Genomic DNA, 10,025 nt, shown 5'->3' with positions numbered 1-10,025 from the left:
CACAGCTGGGGCTGGATATAATCAAGAAGAAATACTGTGTTACCCAGAAATAAACAAAAGTTAATGGAACTTTTGCTGAGCCACAAAGAGAGTATTTTCAGTGTTTGGATATGAGTTCAATTTCACACTTGAGAACTTTCTAGTCCGTCCTCTTTTCCCCTGGTGAGTACCACTAACACTTCAAGGAGGGATGGAAAAAACGGAGCCAATCTGACAGGAGCAATGTCTCTCAGGAAAGGAATACAGCTGCCAAAGAAGGCAAATGAGAACTTTATACAAGCATAAAACCAGCAGGGCATCTGGAGACATCACATTTCCTTGCTCTTTTCTGTTTACTATAAGATATAAAAACAATCATTTGCCACTGGGGAGATGTTTCATAAATTGAGTGTTATAATTCTATAATTGGATACTATGTTTTTAGGGGAATAAATAAGCTTTTCAGGAAGATTTTTTTTTTCATACTCTGATCATAGAGCAGGTTCTAGTAATCCTTCAATAGGCAAATGTTTATTGTTTAAGTAGCTCCTATTGGTCTTTTCTGACCTGAACAAAGAACTTTACAAGCTATCTTCCCTCTGCCAGACAAATTCCATTTAAAAATTAAAGATAGCAAACTATTTTTAAAGTAACAATGCACTTGGTTTAGGTTTTCTTCTCTATCTCTCCCTCTCTTTCTTGCTCACTCACTCTCTTTTTATCTCTCTCTTACAAAACAGGTATTTTTTTCCCCTATCCTTTCATAACTTCCCCATATGAGTTCTTTATTTTGATTTATCTTTCAACTGTCGGGAATACAAGACACAACCATTTTTAAGAAGCATGCTTGAGTTGCACATTTCATAAAATTTTGTATATTTAAGTGTCATTTTATTGCTTTGACTCATGAACATTATGTTCATGAATTTGGGTAGAGAAATTATTGAATCACACTTTTTTCTCCTTCCAAATAATGTACAAAATGCTCCATTTATACTAGCATCTAATATTCAAAGACGATTGTAACATTTTCCCCTTTATAGGTGACATATTTCTTTTTCTTACAGATGCTTATAAGCTCCTTTCTTCAGTAAAATACTTAACTAAAAATGGTTATCAGATTATAACTTAAACTGTTTCCTTTATAAAGAAAAATGGAACGGAAAACACTATGACTTTTAAGACAGATAAAATGGACCTAATATTGATATGCAACACAAACTAAGCTAAATGGTTTTATTTTCAGCTCATTCCAACTCATAGTTTGAATAGGCTGTGAGAGAAGACCTCAAACTGAATTAACAGTAATGGTGGGGCTTCCCTGGTGGCGCAGTGGCTGAGAATCTGCCTGCCAATGCAGGGGACACGGGTTCAAGCCCTGGTCTGGGAAGATCCCACATGCCGCGGAGCAACTAGGCCCGTGAGCCACAACTACTGAGCCTGCGTGCCTGGAGCCTGTGCTCTGCAACAAGAGAGGCCGCAATAGTGAGAGGCCCGTGCATTGCGATGAACAGTGGTCCCCGCTTGCCGCAACTAGAGAAAGCCCTCGCATAGAAACGAAGACCCAACACAGCCAAACAAAAAAAAACAAACAAAAAAAAACAGTAATGGTGCACAGCTCTTGTTTTTTGAAGACAAGACAGTGATAGAAAACACTGTACCTGTGGTGTCTGTCTCTACTGCCAAACAGGAATGACAGCCAGGACTCAAGTAGAAACAGCATCACCAGTGGCATTTTCATTGACTTGGCATCCTAACACTTAAGCACATGCTGAAAATAAAGCTTATAAGAGGTGAAGAAAAGAGATGAAACAATATCCTGCAGCCAACGTTGAATTACAGAAGATTACTATCAACTGAAAAAAAAAATGTACTGACTTACCAAAGAAAAGACCTGGGAGCTTAAAATTTTCACCTGACTTCTTGCTAATCTGCCTTGCTGGAGCCAAATCATAACATCAAGCCAAAAGAACACAGGGACAAAGTTCCCAGACTAAGAGTACTCATGGTCCCAGCTTTCACCCTACTCTCCTTGGGCATCCAAAATCCTACCAGAGAAGAAAGAAATTCAACATTGAAATTTTCAACTTCAGCTTTAAGGGAAAAACTTATAAAAGAGCAGATAAAGATGTAGCAGAGTCAAAGTTCCCACTCAGATTCTTTTGGCAGAAGTAGGAAACTCATGTAGGACTGAATATGTTAAAAATAACTAAGAGAAAAAAAATCAGTATGCTATCTATGAAAAAATTCTGCAACCACAAGGTAAAGAGAGAATATGGCATGCAAAAGACAGTCAAAACACACACTTGGAGAAAAAATTTCTCCAAGGCATTGAAGAACATTTTAAATTCAATGCCTTAGAAAGTGCAAAGAGTGGAATCAACATTGCAAAAAACCAAACATGGAGGGAAAATATGATAAAAAATATACTAATGGTAAAAAATAAAAAATGGACAAAAATAAGAGCAAGTAGTGAGAAGATGCCATTTATGAAGATAATACTACTCAACTCAGAAGTATAACTGGTGTGCCTGATGGAAGAAAACAGAAAAAGGAAAAATATTTTTAAAATGTAATGAAACAAATTTTATGAAATTAAGGAAGGCATGAATCTTTAGATATAAAAGGTATTATGGTTATGGACTGAATGTTTGTGTCCCCCCTAGCATTTATGTTGCAATCCTCTGTTGGAATCTTAACCCCCAATACAATGGTGTTAGGAGGAGGTAATTAGGTTATGAGGGATTAGAGCTCTTATAAAAGAGACCTTGGGGGCTCTCTAGCCCTCTTTCCAGCATGTGAAAAGAAAGTTAGAGGACCTGGTTCCTATGAACCAGGAAATGCGCCTTCATTAGACACCGAATCTGCCAACTTTGATCTTGGACTTTCCAACCTCCAGAACTGTGAGAAATGTTTGTTGTTTAAGCCTCCCAGTCTATTGTACTGCTGTTATAGCAGCCTGAACTAGGACAAAGGGCAAACTCCATCCAAAGATAATTTATCGAAGCCTCCATGCAGAGACCACAGGGAATATGTACTGATCTCACAAAGCTGGGTCTATTAAATAGGTGAGCAAGGGCAGGTACCACCTCGACAAAGTCGCAGTAGCAAATCATATGCAGAAGATTAGAGAAAGGTACTTATAATGTTTTGGGGCCAGGGTTAGTCATAAGATTATTTTAGGGTAGAAGATAGTAAGCATAGTCTGGGCAGGAAATGGTTAAAATTTGTGAACTAGGTAAGTTCACTAAACTTCTTTCACAGTGTTATCTTGTGTCAGAAAGTATTCTTTGGGGTCTGTGATTTGAAGTTGGAGCTCTCCATCTGTTTCAATGGAAATTACATTTCATTCTTATTTTGTTAATTTGGTGCATTTCAGAAGGTAAAATTGTGCAGACCTTTTCCAAAGGTCTTGTTGACTACTTTAACTATAGGATCATATGCTTGACAGTCTTCTTATTCACCACCTAACACCAGGAAAACCTGCCTTAAATCATCAAATCTCAAAATTGCTTCCTCTCATTCCCTGTGCAGAGACATAGAAACAACCAGGGGGGAAGAGGACATCATGTCTCAGTGGGTATCACTGGAGTTATAGCAGGGCTTTCAGTAGACCATGAAGCCCTTGAAAAATATGTGATCACATATGCATGCTCCACAATCTTAAGAAAATTTGTTACTTTTTCTACCAAGAAGCAGATGTAGATGTACTTCTTTTAGTTTATTATATATAATTATATATACATGTGTATATGTTTGTATACAGACACTTACTGTTTTTAAAACATATCTGGGTCTGTGCCATATTTTTCCCTCTTAGGAGTCTAAGAAGTTCTTAAACAATGGTCTGAGTAGCAAAGTCCCTAACAGAGCTCACTAGTAAGGTCCAGGTATAAGTCTTTGAGACTCTTTCAAATAGTAGGTTCTTTGTACTTTGTTCAATACAAAGGGGTTTATTTCCTATTTCGGGATACTTCCCATAGCTACATGAAGATCTAATTAGCCTACTAATGTGATTGCACATTGCTGTCACATGGTGCTGCTGTTGGAGCTGATTCTTGCGCAGCAAGGTGGACTCCATTCATTCTGCATCAGTCTCCTTGCTAACTGACTCAAGTTCTTGCAAAGGTCATAATGGTGTGCTTCGGCTCCAAGGGTTATCAGTTGTCTTACGTGATATTCACTTGCTCAGTACTTTTTTTCCCTGAATACCACACCATGCCAAAGTGGCTGTCTTGAAGACTGTACTGTAATAAGACCTCCTCATTAATCTCAAGATCATTTTGTTTCAATGGCTGCGTTGCCTTTCCTGTCACTGGGCCTTTTTGGGGCCACTTTAGTTTATCTGGACAGGTACTCCTACAGGTTCCTTTCCCTCTAGAAACTATATTTGTAGGGCATTTATGGAAATTGATCTATCTTCTCTCAACAAGATATAAATGTTGCATATGGGTCTCAGGAAGTGGCAATCTTGATAAAGCCATAAAACTTTCCACCAAATTCTCCCCTATAGGTGTATAATCAAAGGACACTGCTCATATGATGCCTGGTTATTAGTATGTTCAGGAAAGAGCAAGGAGGTCAGTGTGGCTGGGCAGGAGTGATTGGCACTGGTGAGCATGGAGTGGGTGTCAACGATTACTCATAGGTCTCGGAGATTTAGGTGAAAGGCTTCTGCTGGCCCATATGGCAACTCTATGAGACTTAGAAAAAGGTACACATCAGTCAACGCCAGAACACATGGTTTGATGAGTGGATTTCAGCTTCTATTAGCTGCTTCAGTCTGGGGCGCTCATATGCAGTGTAGAGCCTATCAACCACATGGAGCACCCCAGGACTTGAAAATCATTATAAGGACATTGGTTTTTACTCTGAGTTAGATGGGAAGCCATTGGAAGCTGTTGAGTAAATCAGTGGCATGACCTGACTTACTTTTTTCAAGAATCCTTTGGGCTGATTTGTGGAGAATAAGGGATAATGGCAGAAGCCAGAGAGCCAATTAGCGAGCTAGTGCACAATTTGGATGAAAAATGATGGTGACTTAGATTAGGGTGTTAGCAGTGGAGGCTAAACTATATGTTTGAGTTCTGGCAATATTTTCATGGTAGGTCTTGTAAGGTTATGCTAAAAAGAAAAGGGTCAATGATGGCTACAAGAATGTAGAGTAAAAAGCTTACAGACTTTACAAAATCAGTCATTTTCTCAAAAGGTAAACTTGAGAAAATAGTTTAATTCCATTATATTTTAGACTCTTTATTTGTTAGATGAGGAGAATAACATTTCCCTAATTACTACACTGGAAGAGTGTGAGATCACATGAAATATTGCATGTCAAGACACTTAGAGACGGTAAACTACAAGACAATATTCATTATTATGTGAAGGCTAACTACGAGGGATGTTTAAGGGAAGCTTGAAGTGGCAATCTTTCCACACTCCCACATTGCCATAACCTTCCCTATTGTTTGTCAGAGGGCTATAAGCACACAATTACCGATTTATTTATTTGGGTCTTGATTTTTTTTTTTTGAGCATTCAACAGTCCCTGCTACACAAAAATACTGCATTGGAGAACAACTCCTTGAGTGATTGTTAGCCAGCACCTCAGTGGGGATTAACTGATAACAGTACATGGATTCGGCATGGTGGGCACCAGGTTTCAGTGAAAGACACCAGCATGGGCTGATTAGAAAACAGAAGACTCTCAAGTCTAAATTTCGTCTGCTTCACAATTTTTCCCACAAGCTACCATATTTCTATGTCCTATGTTCCATAGGCAGAAACTTTGAATTTCATTTTGTTTATTTTTTTGTACACCAGGTTCTTATTAGTTATCTATTTTATACGTATTAGTGTATACATGTCAATCCCAGTCTCCCAATTCAACCCACCACCCCACACATCCCCACCACATAGGCAGAATTTTTGATAGGAAGAAAGTTGTAACTTTACATTTTATAGTTTTTGGACAAAGGTCACAAACAAAGAATGTCAATAATATCCAGGGAAGGCTCAGTCACGTTGACTAGATTAAGGAGCAATTTATTTTATATGAATTAAAGAAAAACAAGAAGAGAAATCTATTACTTCTACTGGGAAATGTCCCCCAAAAGTATCTAAATTCAACAAACTGTAAGGTCCTTGGCCTAAAATTAACATATATGAGGAAAAACAATTCATATTCATTGAATTTCAGATTTCTTTTTTCCTCAATAAATACCTTTCCCAAACTTTTTCTTACATTTAGAATGTTGATGTGATGATTTCAATAATCTCTATTTGAGAATCAGAATCATATATGGAAAGTGACCTCATTTATAAAGATTAGACATGGGTCCAATATGTGGTATTCATGTCTGCTTACTAATATAATTAATAGTAATAATATCCAGTATTTGTTTAGTGCTAGTCATGTACCTCGAAATATATGATGGTGTTTGACTATGCAACTGAAACTAATTACACTAAGCAGCTCTGGGGCATTACTATTCCCGTTTTACAGATGAGGAGACTGAGAGGACTACCAGTTGATCTCTCAGTGGAGATCAGTTAACAGGTGCAGAAAAACTTGCCTTGTAAGAGGGTTGGTAGCAGAGGAAGGCTGAGGATCAGGGAAACTGAAAAGTCAGTAACTGGTAGAACTGAGATTGGAACCTAAATCATTTTTACCCTACTTACTACCAACCACTTTGTAATACTGTCTTCAGTGTAACTTCTTTTGATGAGAAATTCTTATAATGTGCTAACCATAATTTAATAACTTTTAAAGATGACTTTATGTATGATCTTGAAAAATATTCAGAAGAAAGTCAATTTTAACTCCTTTTCCTATAATATACTCTACATTTTTAGTATCAGCATTAAAAGGAAACCCACTGAACATAAAACTTCCCATTATTTGTAATACCAATAGCAGTTTTAGTTCATAGAAATTTAACAAGACAAGGTACTGTAACTACTTATTTGTTCAGCAAATATTTATTAAGCACCTACTGTATGACAGACACTGTTCTAGATGTTGGGGATACTGGTAAACAAACAGCCAAAATCCCTGCCTTATGAAGCATCCCTGCTAACTGTGAAAAGTTAAACCATACAAAGACAACATTAAATTCTTGGTAGTATTAGGGAAGTAAATAGATCTGAAAGCCAAAACAATGTGTAACTGCAGTTAATTAGACTCTAGAGCCTCAATTATGAGCCATCTTTGGCTTCAAAAATTGCTTTAAAAGAAGTGACTGCTCAACTTCTCCTAGTGGCAAGTTTAGGGCTAAGCATGAGAACTGGGAAAAAATGATGTCAAATGGCTTCAAACAAATATCCAGTTTAAGTTGACTGAAAGATCTGAGGAGTTTCCTGGGAAATGTAAAGAAGGTCTCAGAAGTTTCTGGAGTGACATCATGGCTGTGCTATGATGCCCATGTGAAGCCATGTGCTGTGTTGATCTGCACAAATATTCATGGGTCTTCTGGATTCCTTTCTCCCTTGAGTCTGTGCCTCAATAACAGCCCCATTCACTACGCTCAATTGCCTCTGATTTCTCTAAGAGAAAAAAAAATACCAAGAAAATAAAAATTGTCCTTCATAGAGGGGAATCCAGGTCACCAAATATAATTAGTGATACTACAAAGTGAACATCATCCAAATATTTACTATATAACCATAGAATAAATTTCCACATCTCCAAAATGTGGAAGATTTAAAATGCTTAACTAGCTTTTAGGGTTATTGTGAAAATTCATTACTGAAGAGCCCTGAGGAAAAGTGTTTATAAAGCACTTGGAAAGGATAATTGCAATGAAAAGCACATTTAGCAGTCATGTAGAATGTGGTTTAGTTTCCTTTGGTTATAAAGCTCATCACTGTACATAAAAACCCAGATTTTGCATGAATGGATAAGCCAGCTAGAGGAATTCTTGATAGTCAGTTCTGCAAGATATTATATTCAGTAATTAATTTTATAATAACTGGTTCACACATATAAAGTACTCTATTTGCATAAAAAATTACTGCTTAAATGACAAATCAATTATTGCACACAAAGTCAATTATTATACACTTGTTTAAAACTGAATATCATAATTACAATTTGAGTAATTTGCTGTTTTTCCTACTGCAACACAGTATAGTAATTAGTATTCTAGCTCTGTGAGATTAAGTATCTCCATAAAGTCATTAAAATAAAAATCCCTAAATCCAGTGCATAGTAAATGCATGATAATTATAATATTTCAAAGAAGATTTTTTAAAAATAGAAATGATCATGGAGCCTCCTCTCCTTTCTAAACCTTATGATAGAGTCCACATGGCTACTGGTTATTACTCTTTTTTTCTTAAACAGAGGTGGGGGTAACAACTGAGAATGCAAAGCTGGAGAGTAAGCACCTTTTTGATCAATCTACCTACATAAAGTAACTGTAATTCTTTTAAGAAGCATCAAAAAAGGATTTATTGGAGAGTTTTCTAATTGGAACATGTAACTCCCAGTGAAATAAACATAAACACTTAGCTTATTTTAATCCCACAGAAATATATGCAAGTGAAAAACATTCAGATGGGAGCAGAATCATCATGGGTGGAGAAAGAGCCTACAAGGAGCTATTAATAAGCTTTCATTCTGAAGAGGCCCACAGACCCACATGGCCATATGGATCAGGCAAGTTGCTGGCACTCACAAATATGTTTCTCTCTAATGCTTTTCCGTGAGCAAAGTACACACTGAATGTCAATTCTAGCTTCCAATTTCATCTAGAATCTGACCTTTTTTCACCTCCTCCACCTTGGTCCAAGCCACCATCATCTCTCACTTGAATTGATGTAATAGCTTCTAAGTCCCACCCTACTCCTTCTAGTAGTTCAGTAAAATAGCCAACATGGGCTTTTCAAACCATAACTCAGATGAAGTTATAAGCAGATAAGTTGAGCAGATAACTTCACTCAAACCCCTCTAATGTCTTTGCCATGGGCAACAAGACCCACCTAACCCAGCCTGGTAGTGATAAGAGGTATGAAGAAAAATGAAGCATGGTAAGATGCTGCATACTGTCCAAAGTGCTATTTGAAAGGAGGCAGTGAGGGAAGCCCTTTCTGAGGAAGGGCATTTGAGTGGAGCCCTGAGTGGAATGTGAGAGTGAGCCAAGAGGTATCTGGGGAAGAGCCGCCAGATGAAAAATACAGGGCAGGCCAAGTGGAGAGTGAGGTTGGCATATTGGAGAAAAGGAGACCAGAGGCTCAGGAAGGGTAAGGGGTGAGTGCTACCCCATGATGTTGGAGAAATAGCCAGGGGGTGGTTTTGTAAGGTGGTTGGATACTTTTTCAGTGTGCTGGAAGGAAAGCCATTGGAGAGTTTTTGGTAGAAAGAAGAGTGACTAGATCTGACTCCTATTTTACGAAAAAGGATCACCTGGCTGTTGTGTGGAAAACAGACTGAAAAGGGGTAAATGTAGAAGCTAGGAGAGCAGAGTCTTACAAGGGAGATTTATTCCCAGTGGTTGTGGGATATTACCTAGAGCTCCTTGGTAATATTTGGGAGCTGAGATAGAAGGCCCACACTCACCAATCATCCAGGTAAATATGGGAGCAGAACAACACAGGGCAACACCTCTCAGCCCCACCATCACAGTCACTGTGAAAGCTCAAAACAGATGCCCAGTGTTCAACACACAAAGGATTAGCCTTCCTAATAATGAAAAAGAAAGATAAAAATAAAAATAGTGCAGCAAGAAATACAGTATTTTTCAATCTTTCAACTGTAAAGCGAGTAAAAATAGGATCAGAAGAAAAGACACACACAGGCCCACCCCTTTCTCTGGGAAATATGTGGCCAGATAGGCCCCATTTGTCATTTATGTTCACATAAATAAGACATTCATAGAGGAAGTCACCCTTAACCCCAAAGGAACAGTGAAATGAGTAACAGCATTGGTCACTGCAGAAATCTATTTTTTGTTTCACTGTCCTAACGTACATTTTTCTTCTTTTTCCCTACTATTCTACCTGTTAAATATAAGTAACCCAAGGCTTTTGTTTTACAATTAAAAATATGC

This window comes from Mesoplodon densirostris, chromosome 8 (genome assembly GCF_025265405.1).
Source record: "Mesoplodon densirostris isolate mMesDen1 chromosome 8, mMesDen1 primary haplotype, whole genome shotgun sequence".
In the NCBI taxonomy this organism is placed as follows: domain Eukaryota; kingdom Metazoa; phylum Chordata; class Mammalia; order Artiodactyla; family Ziphiidae; genus Mesoplodon; species Mesoplodon densirostris.
This window is presented reverse-complemented; position numbering follows the sequence as displayed.